Source organism: Sceloporus occidentalis, unplaced genomic scaffold (assembly GCF_023333645.1).
Source record: "Sceloporus occidentalis isolate IW3139 unplaced genomic scaffold, rSceOcc1.0.p SCAF_8, whole genome shotgun sequence".
NCBI classification, from domain to species: domain Eukaryota; kingdom Metazoa; phylum Chordata; class Lepidosauria; order Squamata; family Phrynosomatidae; genus Sceloporus; species Sceloporus occidentalis.
This window is the reverse complement of record NW_028316988.1, coordinates 28,991,929-29,014,995: the sequence shown is the minus strand read 5'-3', so window position 1 is coordinate 29,014,995 and position 23,067 is coordinate 28,991,929. Positions and strand designations below refer to the sequence as shown.

The following is a 23,067-nucleotide window of genomic DNA, read 5'->3' as shown; positions in this document are numbered from 1 at the left end:
GGGGGGGGGGGGAGGCAGTTTGTCATGGAAATTCCGACAAGAGTCTTAACCACAGCAGTGCCAGCGGGGGACCGCTCTAATATTAAAAGCAATTTTGGGCTTAGCCATGTGTTCACAAACAAGTGACATTTGGGAAGTGGTGGCTTTAGATTGAGGCTCCGTGCTTACATTGTCAGGCGCTGTAGCGTGAAATTACTGAACAAGCGGCGATGGTGAGAGAGTTTTCGAGGCTCTGTGGGTAGAAGGAAGCTGGAGAGTTGAAGGCAGATACCCCCTCCCATCCTCTTGAAAGCACCTGTCCTTCTCTTGGCGTCCCTTCGGTGTTGCTGATCTCCTAGTGATGCATACCAGTTACTTGATGAACTTTAGAACTTTTCAAGCAACTATTACCTTATCAGCTTACCTTCTGATAGCCCCTCTTTTGCAGCCTTTGCAGGGAGTTCTATTGATTCTTGGATGACACCAAGTTGGTCTGATATACCTGGAAAGCACTGGATAGAGGAAGGCTGGTTCAGGATTTTGGAGGAAGACTGCAGCCTGTATGGACCAATCAGACTGCAGGAATCATCCAGTTTGAGACCACTTTAACTGCCCTGGCTCAATGCTAGGGAATCCTGGGAACTGTAGTTTCTTGTGGCACCAGAGCTCTCTGACAGAGAAGGTTAAATGTTGCACAAAACTACAGTTTCCTGAATTCCCTAGCTTTGAGCTAGGGCAGTTAAAGTGCTGCCAGACTGGATTATTTCTGCAATGTGTTTTTGGCTATATGATAAGAACTCAGTTAAATTAAAACCCTTACTCGGTGTGCAGTTCACCTCATCCCAGGACCTTTTGGAGAGAAGAAAAAAGAGATTTATTACGAAAGCCCCTAGTTGCATTGATGACACGTGTCATGGCAGGTCAGTCCTGCCCACACTTGGAGACTGAGGTCTACTCAGAGAAGGAATAGCTCAAGCAGTGAACATAGACTGAAAGTAATCCTCAGATACCCACCATTCCTGCATCACCTTTGCACCCTAAGCCAGCCTTCTGCTATTCGAAGCCCTTCGGTATGTCAGACCAACTTGTTATCATCCAAACATCAGACAGACAGAGGTCTCTCCATGCCAGTCATCTAGGTTCCGGCCAGCTCTTCCACCCCCAGAGCCACGGGGCAGAGAAGGATATGTCCCAAGCGGACGTTTCTGGGATGCCAGCATTTTAGTTGCCAGCATATTTTCCTTTTCTCTTCCACCGGTGCCCAGGACAGCGTTTGCCAGTGTGCTCTGCAGTTAGCGGCCATTGAATGATGATACAAGTACCTCCGGCAAGCAGTGCTAATAACTCACTGGACCGATGGTGCTGCTAACTATGGCAGGGCCCAATTTGGCTGGGCCTTGTAAGTATGCGCGAGGGGAATTTAATGATTGGCTCATTAGAAATGAGTTCCGCCGTAATTGTCGGACAAGCATTAGTATTAGCAGGAAATGGGCTCTTCAGCGGTAAGTCTGCAAGGTGCGGAGTTTGCTATTGAGAACATAGGAGCAGCCTGTACCTGAGAGAAATCATAAGGAGCTCTGCTCAAACACTCGGATTTAACTGGCAAATTGGCCTACTGAGCATTAGAGTGTCCATCCAGGAGCATGTCTGGATTTCAGGCTTAGTGATTTTTCCTGTTACGGCCCTTTCTTTCTCCTTTTCCTGAGTATGGAGGGATGCCCGCGTTTCTTGTAAAACTCTAGTGAGCAGATTTCTAGGGAAGTGGAAGCTATGAGATGGTTCTAGCTGGTGTAGGTCCTAACACTGAGCCCAGAGAAGCTGGTCTCCTTGTCCTACCTCCGCCTGGGATGCTTTATGTCCCAGAAATCCCAGGAGAAGAATGACCGACTTAATAGGCTAGGTGAGGTAGGAGGTAAAACAAATGAGGATTTAATAGAGAAAATCATTACTGAATGGCCTGGCAGTCCCAGAGAGGCACCTAGTTAACTAGTTTAAGAAATTTACATTAAGACTCCATGCAGTTTATGTGATGGGCATATTTGATGTGCCTCAGAAGCTAATATTTAGAGCCATAATGTGATCCAGATCAAGTTTGATTAATCCATTGATTTAAATTGCCGTAAGGAGGAAAGCAGTCTTTCTGAAACTGGAAGCACACTGTCTTAGGCTTTTGAATAATGCCTTATCATGCACATAGCTGTTCTTTTAGAAGAGGCATCTCTCCTGTGTGTGTGTCGGAGGGAAAACCTCTTTGATAAAGTGAATTGCCACGTCCACATTTTACATGTTTTTTAATCCAGCAAGTGGCCAGCAAAAGTGGTGAGTGCATTCCTTTCATACTCTGTGCATGCCTCATATCCCATGCTTAGATAAGCAGTCATTCCAGGAGACAGTGGTCCCAAAGGACTATTTCCTTTGGTTTATGCTTATATCCTGCCTTTCTCCCAGTATAGGACCCAAGGCGGTTTACAACACGGATGAAATGAAATAGGGTATACAAAGAGGGGAGATAATAAATTTTACTCTGCTAACTACTTAGTGCATTTTTAATCCCCGGTTGCTCCTAACAAGAGCACCCCCAGTTTGAATAGCACAGAAGCTTTTGAATTTCACAGGGTTTGGCAGTTGGAAGAAGTCAAAATTCAGCTCAACTTCAGATGTGTTATGCGGAGCTTAGCAAACTTGGCTGTGTTCACGTTTCTCATATAGCCATAGGATTGGCGTTGTTCACTCATTCTGAAATCATGTTACATGTGACAGAGAATATATAAGGAGTTCACAAAGTTCAGCAGTATCGTATCTTGCTTGCTGTTTTGAGTGTTCTTGACTCAAAAATGTGGATTGCGACAAATACACGGGAGTCTCTGGGTCCTTGCACCATCTTATTCTAGTCTACCCAGATCTTAATCCACCTGCAAATGCTTCCCTGGCTCAGTTGCTTGCAATTCAGTTTTCCCTGCTTTGTCCTGAGACCTTTTTCCCCCTTGGTTCCTCCATGCTGGTTTCTGTCTGCTTCGCCATTTTTTGATTTGAGCTCTTAGAATTGATTTCTCACTCCCCCAACTTTTGCAGCCGGCAGCAGCGGGAGCCCTTTCATAAAAATCCCTTCTCGTGCAGCCAGGCTGGCTCTGTAAGTAACAGGTAACGTCTCGCTGTTTATGCTGTGCTTAATTTTATTTTTGCATTACTTCAGTTCCAAGTGTTACTTGGCTGCTCATGGCTTGCTCATTACAGAGCCTGTCATGCAGCGATAATGCTCCAGCACCGATAGCGCTGAGATGCACTGGCTCTCCCTCCCTCTTCCAATCCATTTCCTCCCATTTGGATAAGCTTTCTCTGTGTATATGTCTGTATGAGAGAGAGGGAGAGAAATCACTTTGCAGTCCTCCATTAGGTGTGTGTTTACCTTATTATTCTATCAGTCCCTTCTCTGCACTTTTGTATATTTTGTTACTCCGCATAGTCAGCCGTCGTTCTAATCTCCAGCTGTGCCAACAGAGCTATAAAGGGGTGTGCAAAAGAAAAGAGAAACGAACATACCGTACAAAGAACCGTCATGGTCCCTGTGCGTTTTGAGATATGCAGTGCATTCTGGGGCAATTTGTGATGTCAGGCTTGGGTTCAAAAAGATGATGGTGGCTTTTAGAGCCAGAAGTGTCCTATTCTGACTCAACTGAAATGTAATGTGTGACTGAATTGCCAATAGACAGCTGTGCCTATTTGACCATTCTTTTCCGTAGCTGCATTTGGCAGCGAGATCTTGCCTCGAAAGTAGGCTGCAGAGCTCCACCTGCATTGAATCTTAGATCAGTTCCCATCTTTAAACTTGCCTTTGCCTCCAAGGTTACTGATGCCACTTTTGTTTTGTGCCTTCTTCAAACCTGGATATATAAATGTATATATGCTAGCCTAGGCAGTGTTCAACCCACAGGAGTAAATTTGAATTGCAGAAAAGCTGTTGGCAGCCTTCAACTTCAACTTCACCTTTCCACATAGATAAATTGAGGCTTCTAAGAGTTTGTCCATGAGCTATTAGGTGCCAGTTGTGGAAGTCATAGCTGTGTTAGTTTGGAAAAGCAGTCTGCAAAGGGATCTTGCAACTAAGTTGGTAGCCTGAGTTTTTGTGACTTGAGCCTAGTTCCTCAGATGCATGTCTACGAAGGACTCAACGAAAGCTCATGCTACCGACTTCGGTCTTTCATTTGGTTTCAAAGGTGCTGCAAGATCCCTTTGCAGATGTGGTGACCTGTGAGAGGCCCACAGTTCCAAACTCCTTCGCTTTGGGGGCCAGCCCAAAGACTTGTGAATGGTACCCCCATATTCAACATGCCCAGTCTGGAAATATGTCCTGGGGCAGACTTGAAGTCACGGTGTTGCAGACAACTCTTGTGGGCTGCTTTTGGTGAAGGTCAACCTTGCTTGAGAGGAAGGAGCAGCCGGAAGGTGCCAAGTAGCTTGCTCTCTGTTTCTGCTTAGAAACACCATCTAGACCTCTCGACACGTTTGGCCATTAGTAGGCTCCGTTTCCACTTGCTAAAACCTTTTCCCTCCTCTTTACTCTAAAGCAGTAGGTGTTTGGAAAGTGTTATTCACTTGAGGATAATAGTGGCATTCACTTAATGCCAGCGAGATACTCTTGATGCCTTTGACTCTCCCCATTTAGCTTGCAGTTGGGAAAACAAAGCAATTGGATCATCCTTTTCTAATAGGTTCCTGGATCAGAAGGGGAATTCCTGTGAAGCTTAATGATAATTCCAGCGAGGTTCTTCCCCCAAATTAGACAATGCTAGAAAAGCCACAAATTTGTCTAGATTCCTCACCTTTCTGTAGCCTTATTCTTATGCTAGTTGAGTGCTTTTTAAAAAATACAGTGCACACACAAAATTGAAATAAGATGGCCCATGTCTTTGGTTTGCTAGCCACTACTACCTTTAAATGGGAGGAGGGCAAGCATTCTTGAGCAGACCCAGATTTAACACTTTCCCCCTTTTATTTAGAGGCTTTAAAAACCAAGGCCCTCTGAATGTGGCCACAATGGTCATGCTGCCAGCTTTCTAGTTCTTCTGCATGGACATGGCTGAGCAGTGCTATTCAAAAGTGTGGATCCCATGGGCTGTAGAGTTCCCAGAAAAGAAAGACATGATTGTAGCCATAGAGCACAAATATGTTTGGGCACAAATACTACCACCACTACCTTAAAAAAGCTACGTTTGCTGAAGCAGCGCTTTTCTCATGGAAATGCCACATTCATTCTATTCCCCCCCTCCAAAGCCCCAGACACATCGAGCTTTCCATTTCCTTAGCAAACCTTGACTGGAAATTGGTGGATGAGAGCAATTTCATATACTCCCTATTACATTAATAGTAGCTGGCTCTGGGAGATGATAACATCTGTGCTACCTCAGTCTTATATTTTCACAGCTTCATTTTTATCTCCCATTTGCTCCTAAGAAGCCTTAAAATTATCTATCTCAATACAGAATGGGGTCAATTTCCCCCTTGCGTCGCCTGACTCCCATTTTTATGTGCTGTGTGCAAGGAGCATTCGTCTCTTTCCCTCCCTCTCTTCTTGCTCCATCCTCCTTCCCCAGCCTCTTTGACAAGGTTTCCATCGCTCATCTCTCTTGGAGCTTTCAGCAAAAGCATGTGAATGGCTGCCCTGTTTCAGGAGCAGTCCTGTCCATTCCCAAGGTGGCCTCTGTGATGTACAGCCAATGGGTGCCTTCAACAGTCATGTTCCAGCCATGTAATGAATCCCCTCTACTGCCCTTGACTCCCCTGTTGCATTTCAGCATAACAGCATCACACATGGGTCCTAGTACACAGAATAGGGTATGAGGAACTGGAGTTTATGGATGTACGTTCTTCCATTGCCAGGCAAGAAGAAGGAGACCTGTACAAAATAACAGACTTGGACAGGGTTCCTCAAGTGGGGACCTTCCAGACATGATGGGCTACATTTCCCACCACCTCAATGATCAATGAGTTAGTGATTTTTGGCAATAAAGGTTTCTAAACGGCCATGTTCCCAATGCTAGAGTTCTCATTTTCTTTTCGGAATGGCCTGTCAAAGTCAAAGAAGTAAATTGCGGACCACAGCATCAGGGTGTAGGTGTGAGCTTTGGAGCTAAGGATGGCGATGCAAATGCTCCCTGTGCTGCTAAGAGCACCGTGGTCTGAATTGGAGGCTTTATGGAGCCATTTTCTCACAGATCAAGCTGTTCCCTTGTTCTTGACCAAGCCATGGAACAGCATGCCTATTAGTCTGAGCTACATTAAGAGAAATTACTATTCCTACTAACTGACGGACCAGCACCCCTTAGGCAAGCACCGCTGCAGCATAAGGCTTACTATAATTTCCCGAGGAACACCAGGTAGGGAAAGCTGTGCAATCCTCTTATTGAAAAGACACCCCCCCACACACACTCACACACCATTTTCTTCAAATATGTCCTTAAACAAAGCCTTGATAATTGCAGGTATTAAGTTGCAGTACCTCTTTCTAGCCAACTGCATTTGAGGTCCCCATCTCTAGCAGACAGAAGCCCTAATACAAACATGTGGCAGGCACCCACTGCCCACAACAGCTCCACAATCCTGCATCCCATACATACAATCTCACGCACCATGAAAAGATGTTGCACTCTACATTTCTGGGTATCAAAATACCCGCCTTTGCTACTTCTTTTTAGTAATGCCTCACCTGAGAGTCCTGCAGGTTTTCTAATGATTTTTTTAAAAAAGGTTTTACTCATAAAGGGATTATCCTGTCAGTTCCTTGCAGATTCCCTCTCCTTAGGCAAGACAGCTAGGTGGCTTAACTGTTCTTGCCCCATTGTAGAATGCCTGCAGTTTTTGATGAGTGTCAACTTGCTGAAACTTCATTCTGCTTCTCCCCCACACTTTATGGCAGTGCACAAAATATCCTTGCGGCTATGCACACTTCACTGAAAATTAGTTGCTGTTGTTTCTTGCAAATCCCATTTAATAATATAAATGAGGGAAGCATGTATTCAGGCAAAGAATTTCACAATCGAAAGATCTGTGAAATATTTGCGAGGTAGACGTTCAGACGCGTCTTCCAGTTCCCGGGGCTACGGCGTCATATGTTTTAGGTCTGAAGGAAAGCATAACCACAATGTTATTAGTTCCTTTGAGTCTGCTCTGGTGCACATGATATGATCCAAAGTTGGATAGAAACTACAACTGTAAAGAAATTAGACCTTTATTCATAGAATGTAAATCCTACCTGAAGAGGGAACACTTGCTACCACAGCCCTTTGGTGCTTTATTCAGCCTTTCTTACTAGATATTGAGCTTTTCTTACTTCATCCATTTTGTGTACAAGATTACCTTTCCTCCGCTTGGTATACAAGGAACTCTTGTTCATAATGTGACAGACCATGTTAAACAGAGGAAAATAAATACTCTAGTTTAGTGGTTCCCAAACTGCAATCCTCCAGATCTTTTGAACTTCATCTCCCAGAATCCTTAACGACTGGCCACGCTGTCTGGGGCATCTGGGAGATGAAGTCCAAAAGATCTGGAGGAGGACCAAAGTTTGGGAATCACTGCTCTAGTCTGACACACCTCTAGTTTATCTCTACACGTATTCTTAGGATGGGATCAGGCCAGGAGGTTCAGTTCAGAAGGTTGGTCAAAAGTGCTCTAACAATGTTTCTGAGTGGTTCCAGCAAATCTCAAAAGAAACTGGACAATAGGGTGCAATAGATGCAAAGAAATAAGAGTGTGTAAATGTCCTCAGACATCCCCTGTCACAATCTACTGTTTTATCTTACTTCCCCCACCCTCTATCATAATGTGAATGCAGTTTAAGCCAATGTCTCTGTGTATGTCCAATAAAAGCTATTCTGTACTCTTTCCACTGATGTGGGAGGCCTGGTCCTGGGGACTGTCATTGGTGAGCTGCTACAGTGCCTCTTAAAAGTCTTATTTTGAATTTATAGAAGTGTATGGGGACAGTGCATAAATACAGTATATATTGTTGTGCCTTGAAGTCATTTCTGACTTATGGGGACTCAAAAGTGAACTTTTCGTAGGGTTTTCTTGGCAAGATTTGTTCAAAGGGGGTTTGTCATTGCCTTCCTCTTGAGGCTGAGGAAGTGTGACTTGCCCAAGATCACCCAGTCGGTTTACATGGCTGACCAGGATTTGAACCGTGGTCTCCAAGGGTCCTAAGGCTAGCACTCAAACCACTGCCCCACACTGTCGCTCAAACATGTCATATAAATAATTCTTTGATGCTTCAGTTCAGTTATTTGTGAAGCTGTTCTTCTCTCCTCTCTCATCTGCTCCCTTCAATGATATTCTGTCAGCCACCCCACGTCCTGCCCTAAAATCCAGGATTCGGCAAAATCCCCATGACTACAGTGAGAAATAAATGAAGCAATTTAGCATGTATTTCCAAAGGGTGGAATTAGGTGGCCGAGAGTGCAGGGTGGTGCAGCAAAGCCCTGGATCCTCTAAATTCAGCATTCAAGGCAGCTTTTTAACAAGGAAGAGCTATGTTAATGCTGAGCTTCTCTCCCCCCCCCAACCCCTCCTTTTAAAAGAAACACACTCCATTAATTGTTTCTCAGAATACATTTCACAGATTGGTTCTGCCGCTTCCGAGGATTGCTTGTTTCTTCAGCTCGCTTGTTTTGGGTGATTACCCCGACCGAACGGTCCCTGGAGGGGAGATGAGGCCGCTCTCCTGGAATGGAAAGGGGGAGCTCCTGACCCAGATGAAGCCAAGAGTATCCAGGTTGCCATAATCTCTCTCTTCTCTGCCTCGCTAACCATCTGATTTATAAGGCCGAGGGTGGCGTGTGCTTTGTGGCTGCAGTAAAAAGCCAGCTGAAGGATGGCTTGCCTGCGGCTCATTCTCTCCGTGGCCTATTCTCTGTCCACCAGCGAGGAAATGGTTCATCTGTCTAAGACAGCTGAGCTTTTAAGAAGGTGCAAGAGGGGGGGGGGAGCCATGGGAGGGAGGGTAAGACTGCTGTTCTGCAGCGTGGCTCCATTATTGTTTCCTCTGTAACATAGCACTCCTTGCAACTGTTCCATTACCCCTCGAATCTGGCTGAAAAAATGACCCTGAAAGGTGTGTGGAACTCCGACTACAGTAAATCATGGAACTATCAGTTCCCAAGTGAAACCGAGTCCTAGGTGGAGATGTAGCAAGGGCTGTTTGTTTTCTCCGAGTCTACACTTCAGAGTTTTAAGTTGGAGATGAGGTACCTGCGACATTTCCCCATTGGCCTTTAAGTTCTTCCTGCTGGGACCAGTGGTAGGAATTGTGTGGGTATCAAAGGATACTTACATTTGGAATACCTGGCTCGGACCTGAGCTTTGCTTTTGCAGGCAGGAAAGCTGATGAACTGAGGCAGTCACAAGAAGGGAGCTGGGCTTTATGCGATTGGTAGGAAAATTTCCAGATGGTAGGAATTGCATCCAACCTACTCACTTGGATTTGGCACTTTCCCCTTGCCCCATGACTGCTAGAATGTAGCCTCCTGGATTTGGCCCCAGGATGCAAAACGTTTCTCATCTCTGATTTTGGTTATTGTGATGATCTCCTCAAATGACTGGTGGCCCAGTTATTACAGTTGTGTTCACACATACAGCAAAACACTGTCATCCCTAGAACAGTCTGCAGAGGATGTCCTCCTGTTCATGGAAAAAAATAACTTCCTTCCTCCTCCTTTGGTACATATTTAGTAGATTAGCCGGCCTGCTGTGTGATTTGGAGCTACTTCTCACTAAGAGAGGAGCTAGGCCACCCCACTATATCCCTCAGAACTCCATGGAAATGGAGGATGGTTACCCATTGTGAAACTTTGCTCAGTTTTCCATAACCTGTTGCCTTGTCCAGCATGTTGAATCACACCTCCCATCACGCTGACCACTGGCTATGCTGTCAGCCTGAGCTGATGGGAGTTAGAGTCCCAATCATCTAGAAGCACCAGGCTGGTAAAAGCAAAAGACTTTATCTTCTTAAAGATGAGACTCAGTGCTCGTTTGGGCAGAGTCGTCTCCTCACACCAGCTTCTCAGCTGCTTGATCCCATTTGCCTTTGGTTCCTCTTGGGGCATGGTTTGCTGGAGGGGCAAAGAAGAGAATTCTGCATGTTCTTTGTATCAGTTCACTTCTATGGAAGAAGCTCATGGGTGCTTTACCCAGGTCTCCATTTACATGGCCACCTATAGATGGAGTCTAGTTGGTGGTGGTCCAGTTAAATTCAAGGTGTGGTTTCTATTGCTGACCAGCAGTTATGCATGCATTTGGGAACAGTGCTTCTTCTTTGCTGCTGTGAAGCAGCATCTGCTGTGTATACCTTTCCTGACATCTTTGCTCTCTTGGCTTTTTTTTTTTTTTTGGGGGGGGGAGCCTTCTTCAAGAGCCATGAGGGGTAATAACTGTTTCAATTTAGCCATATTTTTATTGTTTTGCAGCAGATTCCCTTGAGGGGGAAGAATCACATTCATTCATTCACTCAATCTCTCTCTTTCATATTATTGCTTGGGGGAGCCAGGTCTGGGCTTGCCCAGTAGATATGCTGTGAAGCTTTCTGAGGGAAGAGATGCACACAATGTGTGTGTGGGTGTGTGTTTCCCTTCAGAGAGGCAGGGGAGTAAATTGAAGAACCCTCTGCGAGTGCTTCCTTGCAGTGATAAATGTGTACATTAAACTGATGTCACTGCTGCCAAGAAGCATGTTCTCCATTTGCAATCCTCCTCCTGCTTCTCTTTAAATCACTCAGGTGCTTAGCCTGACCCCTTGTTTCCCAGCGCCTCTTCCCTTTCCCTCATGGAGATCAATCCGCACAACAATTCTTGCCTCTCCCTCCCCACCTTTGTTAGCGATCGAGCTGGTGGTGGGTTTATCGGCACCTGTCTTGCCTGGCTGAAATTGGTGTGATATGTCGGTGGGGCAGTCTTGCAGGAGAAAAGAGAAAGGAGCCACAACGATAATTGCTCTGTGTGGCAGTGTGTACCCAAAGCCGAATTGTTTGCAGGGTCTGCTATATATGATTCTACGTTGGAAAATGTACCCTGCACCCATAAGAGGCACTGTGGGGCATCTCTGCTTCCTTGCAGACATTTTCAGGCCTGCAGGGTTTCAGCTTGCTGTTCCTATAAGCTCTTTCTCTGCACCTGCTGGGACAATCTTGTGGCTTGGAAACATTGTGGGTCTGATTTAGACAATAGGGAGCTGGCTCCAAGTCCAAAAGCACAGTGCTTCCCCTCTTTTCTGGGAATGGCATATGCTAACGCATGGTATGCCTGCAGAAGTGATAAAAGGGGGGCTTCAGTATGGTACTAATAACACGGTATCTGGTAGTTTCACTGGTCCTTCTTGACACAAATCCCACCTATCCCACCCCACCTCTAGGTTGTCGTCTAGCTCCTAAATGGTGGCACATCTGAAAAGCAAGTCTCTTTGAAATAAGGTTGTTTTCCCAGAGCACAGTCCAACCACAGGCTGTTCTCTGTGTATTTTAACACATATCAACACATTCAAACTCCCTTTTTAGAAAAAAGCCAAAACACCTTCACCTTTTGAATCTATTGTCTTAGCTCCCAGTTGGCAGGTGCTGGCTCCTGTTGCAAAGTGTGTACCCCCCCCCCAAAAAAAAAAAAAAAAAGGAGCCTGGTTGCTGTGAAATAACCCCTTTCTAACCTGAGGTCTTTAAGCCTTAATTTTAAATCTCCGCTGGGCACTAGGATGTGCCAGATACTCACACTTGGTTGAGAAAACCTATCTAGTGAAATTGGGTGAAAGCTATGTGTGATGCTTTTTTGTTGGGAATGTCAAAAAAGCAGCCCCAGTATTGCTTGTGTTCCCTTTTAGACTGCAAAGTACCCAAATTGATGTGATTGGGATCAGCACATTCACATCACATTTTGCATTTAGTGGTTTAGCATTTACATTTATATACCACTTCATAGCGAACTCAGCACTCTCTTAAGTGGTTTATAATCTGTAAACCCATTGCCCCCAACAAGCTGGGTACTCATTTTACCAACCTACAAAAGGAGAGAAGGCTGAGTCAACCTTGGAGCCTGGGATCAAACCCACAACACCGTAAGCCCACCCTGTAAGATGCTCTTTAGCATGTTCCAGTTATGTTTGTGTTAAAGCACATGTTTGCATGCAAAAGGCCATTGATCCAGCCCTTGGCATCTTCCAGGATGGGCTGGAAGAATTCCTTTCTGTGACCCTTAAGAACCATTGTTGTCATTCTGTGTCAACAATGCTGCACTGTTTTTTTTCCCCAGTTATCTGACTATAGAAGTCCATGCATATTGTGGCAGTTGTAGAATATACAGTATACAGTGAGTCCGCACCATACACGGGCTTCTCTTCCACAGCTTTCAGCATACGCTGAAGCTGTGGCACAAAGTAATGAGTGGTGCATGCGCTGCAGTGCATCACATGTACTCACCCCATTATTTTCAGTGTGGCATGAGCATACACAATTTCCCCCTTACTGGGGGGGGGGGGGGTCTGGAACAGATCTCCTGCATAAGAGATGGGAGGACTGTATCTTGTCTTCCTCCCAAAATGATGGTCAAGGCAGCTTACAATGATGTTAAAAAGGTTTAGCTAAAACGTTCACTTACTAAAGTCAAGGTACATCCTTTAAATGATGCAGGGAGTTAGTGAGACATTGTTTTCATGCGTTCCTCACTAGTCACAGTGGCTGGTGAATAGTTGTGCCTTCCACCAAGCTGGTAAATCCCATCCAGCAGGAGGGGAAAATGAGGTTTCTGTCTGCAAGTTGATGACTGAAGATACACCCAGCAGGCATCGTTCAGTATAGATTTATAAAGTGCTCTACGAAGTGGACAGGGTTTTTTCTTCATTTTATTTAATGCCTGCGCTGAAGTGAGGCTGTTGGAGAAGGGAGGGGATTAGATGTGGTCCCCAGACACCCAGCTTCTTATAAAGATTGTGACAGGGAATATTACTTTAAGTCCCAGTTGGGCCTTCTGCATGGAAGCAAGCTAGATTTTTTGCACTTTTCATTTTTAGTGGGGTTGTGGTAAGCTGGTACCCTGCCCAAAGGTTCCCTTCGATTGGGTTGGAGGAACCCCAAGCTTAATAATTCCTACAGATATTTAAACATTGCTTAGAGAGCAAACATGAAGAAAAGGACAGCTAATTTTGTGCCAGTTTGTGGATTTCCCAGAGGTGTCTAGTTTACCATTGGTGGTATGAAGGACTGTATAGGTGTTTGACACGATCCAGCAGAGTTCCTCTCAAATAATCCAGGAACATATGAGGATCCTCCTCTAGATTATAGATATCTGCTTCATCTTGCTAAGAGTGTTGGGAATGTGTAATAGCAGGACTTTTAGTTCATCACTTTTCCTCAATGTGCAAAATCTTTCAATGTTTGATTAGACCACATTTAATTCAGTAGTTCTTACTCTCATTGAAAGATGCATAGGAGTGCATTTATTACTGGATGGCATAATCTCACTAAGATCTTAATATAGATTTTTTGTTATTGTGTGCCTTCAAGTCATTTCTGACTTATGTTGACTCTAAGGTGAATCTGTCATGGAGTTTTCTTGGCACAATTTGTTCGGGGGTGGGTGGGTTGCCATTGCCCAGTGGGTTTTATGGCCGAGCTGGGAATCTAACTTTGGTCTCCAGTGTCATAGTCTGACACTCAAACCACTGCATCACACTGGCTCTCTTAATATAAATCGAGACAGAATATTTTGTGGTTACCTTCCTGTGCAGCAGATACCATAGCTGGATGATCAGTCAGTAAAATGAGGTCAAAGTAGTGAGTGATCCATCCCTGCATTGTGTAGTATTGACCATAGGTTTGTGTTCTTTGAAATTCCTGGTTGGCGAGGGCAAGGTAGGCATCAGCCGCTGCTTAAACTTAGTCATTATTCAACTTCAAGCTGCCTTTGCATGCACATCTTTTGGAATCACAGTGCCATGGCTACCGATTCCTAGTGCCCTGTCTCTCAGCCATCCTACCCCAAAATTCCTTGGTGCTGTACCAGGCCTTGCTGGCCTAGAAAGGAATTTCTGCCCACCTTTGGTAACATCAGACAGCATTGTCATATCTTGTGCATCATTGTTATACATCATTGTTATACAGGTAGTAAAATTCATTCTATGAATGCCATGTCTTCTGGGAAGGCTGACCTTCTACTTGCATATATCCTAATGCACCTCACTTGAGTAGGAAGGGGAAGTTCAGGAAAGCCAGATAAATGGCTCAAAAGAAGGATATGTTGGATCCTCATTTTATCTGTCTTTGTTTTGTCTTTAAATATCAGTGTTCAGTGTTGCAGGAACAAATGAAGAAACCTCTTGGGAAATGTGGGCCCTGTCGATGTGAACCAAGGAATTCCCCTTAAAGCTCTGCCTAATCACTTTGTTTATGAAGCACTCTGTTGTTTCCAGTGGATTTCCTAATGAACTGGTACAGTGTTGAGATGCAACACAGTGGTAGTAATTACACTAGGAATGGGACAGTCAGGGCTCATCTTCTCCTGCGCAAGCCTTTCACTACCCGCTGGCAAACTTATAAGCTTCACATCATCTTTTCAGTTTCCATTTTAAAACAAACATATGCACATCATCACCATATTTCAAGCCTACATGAACACATAAGCCATACTGGTTTAGTTTTCTTCAAAACATACTAAGATGGGTACTCCAGACTCCTCCCTGTTAGACTAGGTCTGGAGTTTCCTCTCTGCTGATGTGTATGTTGCATCACATTTACTGTTTATCATGCGGCAGCTTACTGCGGTGTGGACACTTCTCACACTGGCTCACCAAGCTGTGTTTTTATTCCAGTTCTCTAGGAAGCAGGCTCTGGAAAGACTTGGCCTGAGGCTGGTCTAGGAGGCTCATTATCCTCCCTCTCTTTCTCCGTTCTGCAAATGTTGAACTCACCACGGCAAGAAGCAGTGAAGCTGCCAGCTTCAGTGGCTTGAAATGAGGATTAAACAAACTAATGGAGAACTGAGCTCTTGATAGCTATCAGCAGTGATGGATAAATATTCCTTCCAATGCCTGAGGCAATATGCTTTTTTCCAACAGTTTCTAGGAGAAGGAGCTGGAAGATGCTAGTCACTCATGCTCTGTCTTGTGGGGTTCCCATTGGCAAATGGTTGGCCATTGTGGCAAAAGAATTCTGGACTAAGTAGGTCTTTTGTGGGGCCATCCGTTGCTGTCCTTCTAACACTTTTCAGGTTTGGCGCCAGTTATGTGCAACAATCCAGAGGTGTGTGGAGGTCTTGTATGCCTCTGATCAGAAATTCAGCACAAAGGAGTGATACAGTTTCGTCTTACTCTACACGCCTGAGCAAGGAGCAATATGCATTGGCTTCTTTCATCTTAGGACCTTGCTATCTAGGGCCGTCTGTAAGTTACACTCAAAAGAAAGACTTGATCCTTCTGCACACCCCACAGTAAGTGAAGCTGTAGAGGCGACATCCTTTTAAACTTATCTTTAATCTAATCTGCTGTTTCTACACAGCAATAAATGAGGTTTTATGTTAACATTCCACGCGCCGCTGAGCAGATAAGAGTTCGGCTTTTGGCTTAATGGTTTATTGTTGAAAAGAGGATCCACCTTCTGTACAAGAAATATAGAACTGGGCTTTGCTTTACACTTTTATGCTATTTTATTACTTATTTTTTAATAAAAATGAGCCATTTCCCTTAATTTCCCTCATTACATGGAGGATTATTAGCAGGCATAAAAGATAATTTAACATATCCGGGGGACACGATAAAACGTTGATGAGAGTTGGTTGCCTTTCTCCTACCCATTCTTGAGAGACAGATGAGGGGGCCGGAGTTCGGCTGCTTTCGGACCAAATTAAATTTCTCTTAGCTGAGCTTTGAGAGCCGGGGGCAAAGGGGTGGCTTTCAGACTCCTTGGGAGAAGGTATACCTACATCTTCTTCAGTAAAAAAAGAACATCATCATCATCGGGTGCCTAACAATAAATTTAAATCAAGTTAAAAACCATTAAAAAGCATAAGAACACAGATACAAAGTTTTTAAAAGTTAAAAAACTTGCACATTAAAACTATGAAAGTGTATTAAAAACTATGAAGTTATCTCATACATTTCCCTTCATTTGCATTTATTCTAACGTTTTAAGACCCACACGCTGCTTCATGCCCTAAACTTTAGTCTTAGGTCTCCCTTTATGTTGACCCTTTTGCTTGCAACCGAGGGCACGCCAGCAGCCGTTGTCCATGTTCATGTATGCACTTGTATGCAGAGAAGAATGGCGGCCAGGGATGAGATCCTGACCCAGATACACCATACGGGATGAAGAGCTTCCATTGGGTTGACAGAGCAGAACCTGGGTTTTAGACTGTCTTAGAGTTTGACTTAATTCTGGCAGGAGGTGCCAGGGGTCTATCATCTAAGAGCCTGACTTTGGGCCTTTGGGACTGATCTTATTAGTGTTCCTAATAAGATTAGTATTTTTATCACAGTGGGAAGAAAACAGTGTGGCAGACCTACCACCGGTGGTGGTGATAATGACAATGTGGAGTTTATGTGCATAATGCTTGCACTGTTGTCCTACTTATATTTGCTTTAACTTCCCATCTCAGTGGATTTCACATTCCCATTTTACATATGGAGAATGGGAAAATGTGGCTTGACCCAAGCCCATGGAAATGTTGTATTTTAGAAGGGAATACAGCCTATGTTGCTGAATAAGAGTGGAGCAAACCTCTGTGCTGGCCCAGATCTCTCTATCCCTTTTTTCTCTTTCTCACAGTGGCTAGTCAGATGCTGCAAGGGCTAAGAAACAGAATGGTTATGGACAGATATCCTTTTTATCCAGCCTCTTATAATGGTAGGCATTCAGGCCTTTTCAAGACAAGAAAACCAGAAGGAGCTTCCATTGTTAGCTCTTGGGGCTGATAGCTGCTGAATCTGTGTGAATTATTTATTTCTCATGTTTCTTGCTTTGGCTTTTAGCCAGAGGCCAAGAGGCTACTTGCAAAAAGGCAGCCACCCACAAAACCCTTAAAGGTACATATGCTAGTGGCCATCCTGCAGCAGTGAATCCAAAAGGCTGATCTAGGGCCTTCCGCCAGCAAGCTGTCATTCATTTTGTTTTTGAGAAGTGAATCGGTTGCTCTGCTGGGTCTTTGATTCCCTGGAACTGGAATTAAACAGCCAATCTTGGAATGCTTGCTTTTTCCCCTCGCATTTCCACCAACCTCACTTTTCCTCTCAGTTCACCAACCGGTCCTTGGAGACCTGTGTTATGAATATTCTGGTCTTTGATCTGTCACTCTCCTGGGAGACTTGGTGACAGGCACGCTGCTCCTCCGCTCTTCGGCATGGCAGCCTGGGCACCAAATGAGAGAGGAAGATGGGGAGAGAGGCAAAGATGCTTGATTAGATCCCAAAGTCCCAGAATGCTGGCATCGTACTTGCGTTTTTTATAAGAATGTGCATCTGTCACTTCCTGATGTGACAAGTGAGGAGCTGCCTTGTTGCCATTTAGTTGTGGAGGGTGCACTCTGACCTTGTCATTCTGACGTACTTCTTGGAGTGAGGAACCAGGTCTGATTTTATTGAAGTGAGCGGATTGGGCCAAGGGGATAGTGAGGTTGGGGAAGAGTTCTGTTGGTGTACCTTTCTGGTATTCTCCTTCTGGCTCTTTTTACTCCAACCAGCGTTTGGTTCCTTTGTTGACCAGGTATATATTTGTGGCATCTGGCTACCCTTGGAAAACTTTGGTACCATATGCTGGTCTATGGCTGTAATAAAGTTGAGCTTGAACATGAACTTGGTACCTTTTCCCAAAGAATGTGGCCTGCCTGCTCAATTTGAGAAACAAGCCAGGCAGACCATAGAACATTTGCCAGAGCCATGGCCAGATAGGAGAGCAAGTGGTAGTTGCAAAACATAATCCAAATACGTCTGAGGAAGTAGACTCTTCAGTTTATAGAAGCTTATGCTACCAACTTTTTTCTTTCAGTCAGTCTCAAAGTTGCTACAAGATCTCTCTGCGAAATATAAATATCTGTTGGAGTACCATTCACCAAGGAAAGGGAGAGGGGTTGCAGAGAGGAAGGAGTTGTCTTCGAACAGTGAGTAAGAAGCCAATTGTCCAGAGCCTGAAGGGCTGCTGGTAGAGTGACTGCGCTGCTTTCCAGGGTATGTGGAGGCTTCTGTGTCCCAGGTTATGCTTTGCAACTAGTCACCTCTGCGTCTGAGTGTTCTGTGTCCCATGGTTCCCACACTGTCCTGGGAAACTCTGGGTTCTGTTTGTGGAAGCCAGGAAGTCTTGGTTCCTGCCTTGCACCAGGGCTTGGTTGATAGAGAGACAGCACTTAGTCTAGACCAGTGGTCCCCAAACTGTGCCCTTTAAGAGATTTTGGACTTCAGAAGCCTCAGCCATGTTGGCCAATAGTCTGGGATTCTGGAAGCTGAAGTCCAAAATCCCTTAAAGAGCACAGTTTGGGGACCAGTGCTCTAGACACCAGGAGTCCCTACGGTTAGAACCAGAGGAATGGAGGAGGGGACGAGGAACATGAGACAGAAGCCAAACAGGAGCTTTAGAGGGGATGGAAAGTTGCAACAAGAGACCAAAGGCACACAGTCACTGAAAGAGCAATAGGTGAGGTCTTCCTAATTCATCAAAGTCAAATTGTCTATTCACATCCTCTGTTTTCCTCTCTAGCTATCAGTGTTTCTGCAGCCTCCTTCTTGCACTACTTGTGACCTTGTCTACCTGCCCCAAAGACTTGTTCCCGCTGCACTCCATTGGCACAGTACTTAGCCACTGCTGCACCCCTTTCTCCATGGTTTCAGGGCCTTCCACTCCTAAGGGATGGAGGGGAATAGCCCTTTATTCTCGAAAGTTCTCCAGTACCAAACAGTCCACTTCCAGGGCCGTCTTGAGGAGCCTCATTTTCTTTTATTGGCTCTCGGTTGTAAAAGAGAAAAATGCCTTGCTCTCCAATTTAGCTATCTGGAAGTCCTGCATTATCCTCAGGTGGATTATGATAGAGAAGAGACTTAGAGTCCCAGTCAATTGCTCTGCATGGCTAGGGGCTTGGGGAGAGGGGGGCACAGCAATTACGTCCTCCTATATTGCTCCCATAGCATTTAAAGCTATAGCCTGGGATTCTGTGGCTGTTCCAAAGGTTCTTTTGCAAGGTGAAGGAGCCTTCCATGCATTCTTTGTGCCCCAATTTGTTCTCATTTTCTCTCCCTGAAAGTGAATGGTCCAGGTAGATATTATTATTATTATTATTATTAAAGAGCAAGCACCTTTTCTGGTAGAAAAATACCGTGGGTATGCATGTATCTTGTAGCACCTTTGAGACTAACTGAAAGAAAGAAGTTGGCAGCATCAGCTTTTGTAGACTTTGGTCAACTTCCTTAGATGCATTTGGGTATGCATGTCAGACTACCAGCTTTGAAATAGTGATGCCTCAGTAGCTGCAATTAGAGATTCACGAAATAAAACACACGGAGAATGGGTTAGTAAGAGGATGGGAACTAGCTAGACTGACTAGTGATGGCTAGAAACAGAGGAAATTCCAGAAGGGGAGCTGGCTTGGTATCTTGCAGTGAAAAGGCAGTCAAGTGGCTTCTTAAAACTACTGGTTTTCTAGTGGTACAGCCAACCCTCCGTATTCACGGATTCTTCATCCATAGATTCCAGCATCTTGAAAATATTCCTCCACCACAAGAATTCCCCAAAGCAAACCTTGATTTTGCCATTTTATGTAAGCGAGCCATGTTGCTGTGCCATTGTATATAATGGGACTCGAGCGTCTACAGATTTTGGTGTCCTGGAACTGAAACCCAGCAGATGGATACCAAGTGTCCCACTGTTTTCTGGAACTCTGGAGTTCATTGGAAGTATGGAGTCCCCAGTTAATGGAGAGTATGCTTCCCATGAGAGATGCTCTTCTCTGTGCGGGCAGATGTGAGGGATTTACACTGTTGAATTGCTAGTGTCTCCTCGGTTGGACTGCCTAGAACCTGGAAGAAAGAGAAGCGTGTTGCTTAGTTAGGAGTGAAGTCCTGCAAGCGGTCAACTGTGCAGCCTCTTTGCCCATGGCTGTTGCTAACCTTTCTATTCCTGTGAGCAGCTGGACAGATGCAAGTGGGAAAATGCTCGCCCAGCCTCTGGAGATATTGAAGCTGGGGGGTATGCTAGCTCCCTAGTGAAAAATCTAGGTTTTCCAAAGTTGGCCACCTGCAAGTGTTGGTCCCATAGGTATGCCACCCAAAAGAGCACTGAAAAGACATAATTCACAACATTTTTCACAAGCCTTTCTCATTAGGAACGAAGGTGTGCGTGAAGGTGCTGAATATATCTTTTTGCCCAGTTAGAGGGGAATGAAATAAAGGTTGGAAGTAGAAGCCTTCAACAACATAATAAAAACTAAAATAAAAGGACGAGCTTATTAGTGGCTTAAAAACAATATGTACGTAGATCTCAGCATTACCAGGCAGAAGAAGGAAGAAATTCATATTTTTAGAGGCAGGAACCAGGAAATAAACAGTCCTGTAATGTAAGTAAAATGACAATAAATTTGTCTGCTTCCTTTATGCTGCCGTTGAAGCATTCAGTGTTGCTTCATCCTCCAGAATAGCGTAAGTGTCATAGTAACAGGGGAACAGAAAAGACGAGCAGCCCTTGCTTATTAGATTTATGTTTGGCTTCATCCCAGTAAATAATGTTTTCAGGAAAGTAATAGGGTGGCTTGAGTTTATTTATGGCACCAACAGGGCTGTCTGAACAATCCATAGCTGCTTATTTCAAACTTTGACTTCCATTTCAGAAGAAGGAAAAAAACACATGCACGCTAAGCTGCAGTTCCGTGATTAAATCAACTTAGCTGGGTCAAAGCTTCACATCTGATCTCCATGCTGAGCGAATCCTTTGCGGCGTGGTGCTTTCTGAAATTTCACAGCAGAGGTGGGGGCTGCCCGATGAAACGCTCCGCTGTGTCCAGTAGCAAGTGCGTTGTGGAAAACTGTCTCCGACCCTATGCTTTGCGATGATGTACTTATTTCTTGTTTCGACTTGGGGAAGCAATGAAATGTTACCCCACCATTACTTTCTAAAATGTTAAGTTCCAGGAAGGTTTGCTGGGTAGGTCTTGCCTTGCTTCCACAGAAAATTTGATGCTAATCCAACCCTTGTGATGCTGTGTTTTTGAGATGGGAGAGCACTACCCTCCACATTGCTTCTTCAGACCATGAAGTAAGGTGTCACGTTTGTCAATGAAGTCCTCATCGAAGTACTAATGGTTCCCCTTCCACACACATACACAACATACAAAGCAGAGAATGTGCAGTTTTGCTTGGCTTAAAAATGCCTGATGCAATGAAGAGGGAAGAAAAGAGTCCCTTGCTCCCTTTATATCTGTCAGAAGGGCTCTGATTTGCAGCTGCACCAAGCTGTTTGCTCCTTCAGAAAGGATTACACAGCTGTGTTGGAAGAAAACCGGGCGGGGATTCATCTTTTTGGTGAGGGGACCGTCGTGGGAGCACTGCGACACAGTGGCTGAGGAAATATCGCTGCTCGGATGGCAAGAGGCCCCTGAGGATCGAGGCCGGGTGTAAATTATTCACAGGAGCCGGTGGTGCAAGCCATAAAATAAAATTAAAATTGAAATATAAACATACAGTGTGGTAGATTTGGGCATGTAAAGGGGCTGAAGCCCAGGAGAGGAAAGTGCACCTGCTGTTGAGTGGTGGCATTGCAGAGTGACTGAAGAAAGAGAGCAGCTTTGCAACATATTAGAAATAGGAGTGATAGTTAACCAGATCTGGATGGCCGCCTCTGAGGATTCTGCCTCTCCCTCATTTATGCTGCCTCTTTCATAATGTGGATTACATGGGCACACAAAAAACTCAGCCCTGGTGTTCAGTGTTCTGGGGTGAGGAATTTAATCCTCTTCTCTGGAGTTTGCAACCGTTTTGTGCCCAAGCGGTTCCCTATGGCTCCCCTCGTGTTGCACAGGGCCATTAAAAGCATATCCATACACACTCTGTATTGCGTTTCAGAAATGGGTGCATCCCTTATGGAAAGAGCACTTCCAGTTGGAAGTGCCACCTGTTCATTCATTTAGTCAGATGAGACTGTTTCTGTTTGTGGGAGAAATACATTCTGTATCTGCAAACAGAATGCCTATATGAAGTTCTTAGTGTTGGCATCCTAACTCTGGGAAAAGGCTATACAACTCTGGAGAGTTCAGGGGGTGTAGAACTGGCTCCTCCTTTGTATGCTTTGCATTATCATATTGAGATTTTGTGGTTTTTTAAAATGCTGATAGCATAACCGTAGCAAGTTGAGTACGGGGCTTATTTTTTTAAAAATGGCTCTCATTTTTATTGTGTGGGTTTAATTTAGTAATTGTGTTGATGACTTAAGCTTGATGGATTTTGGAGGAAGGTGTAGGAAAGAAAGTGTTAAAATAAATAGAAGACTGCTATGTCTAGGGAGTGCTGTACTAGAGTTTGAAAGGAATAGAATAAGCAACTTGAAAGCACATATACACACATTGTGTCTATGCACTCAGTTGTGAAGCTGCTTTAGTGGGATCTGCCCTTTCTTTGTGATCTTAATCTGCTACAGCTTTTTGCTGGCAGTTTCTTCTAGGAACCACACACATAGGTTGAATGGTGGTTTCCTGGAGGCATCTGAATTTCTTTTTGTCCGTAGTTTTATCCTGACTTGCCACTTCTACAGAAGGGAAAAATGCCTGGTGTCTGCTGTGGTACCACCCTCTTTCTCCAAGTGTGTCCCCCTTTTTCCCAGGGAATACACTCAAGTGCCTTTTTTAATTACTTAGTGGGGGGAAGGAGCGACTGTTGGAAAGCTGCTCGATACAAATCCCATAATCCACTATTGATGGAGGCATTGGGGAGAGTTTCAGACAAGGCAGGAACCTCAAGCATGGGTACCATCTGTGGTTCTGCATCTTTCTGGCCAAATTGCATTCTGCAATCTTTCTTTCCTCCGCTGTTTTTCATTAAGCGAATTGGGTTTGCTGGAAATCGCCTGGCCATAAATATTTTCTCCCAGCTTGGCAC

At 44.7% G+C, this 23,067-nt stretch overlaps 1 protein-coding gene across 4 annotated transcripts in view; it reads left to right on the top strand.

The window, feature by feature from the left end:
- Positions 1 to 23,067, top strand: part of KDM4B (lysine demethylase 4B) — a 127,382-nt gene that overhangs the window by 59,954 nt on the left and 44,361 nt on the right. The gene's annotated exons all lie outside the window — the stretch shown is intronic.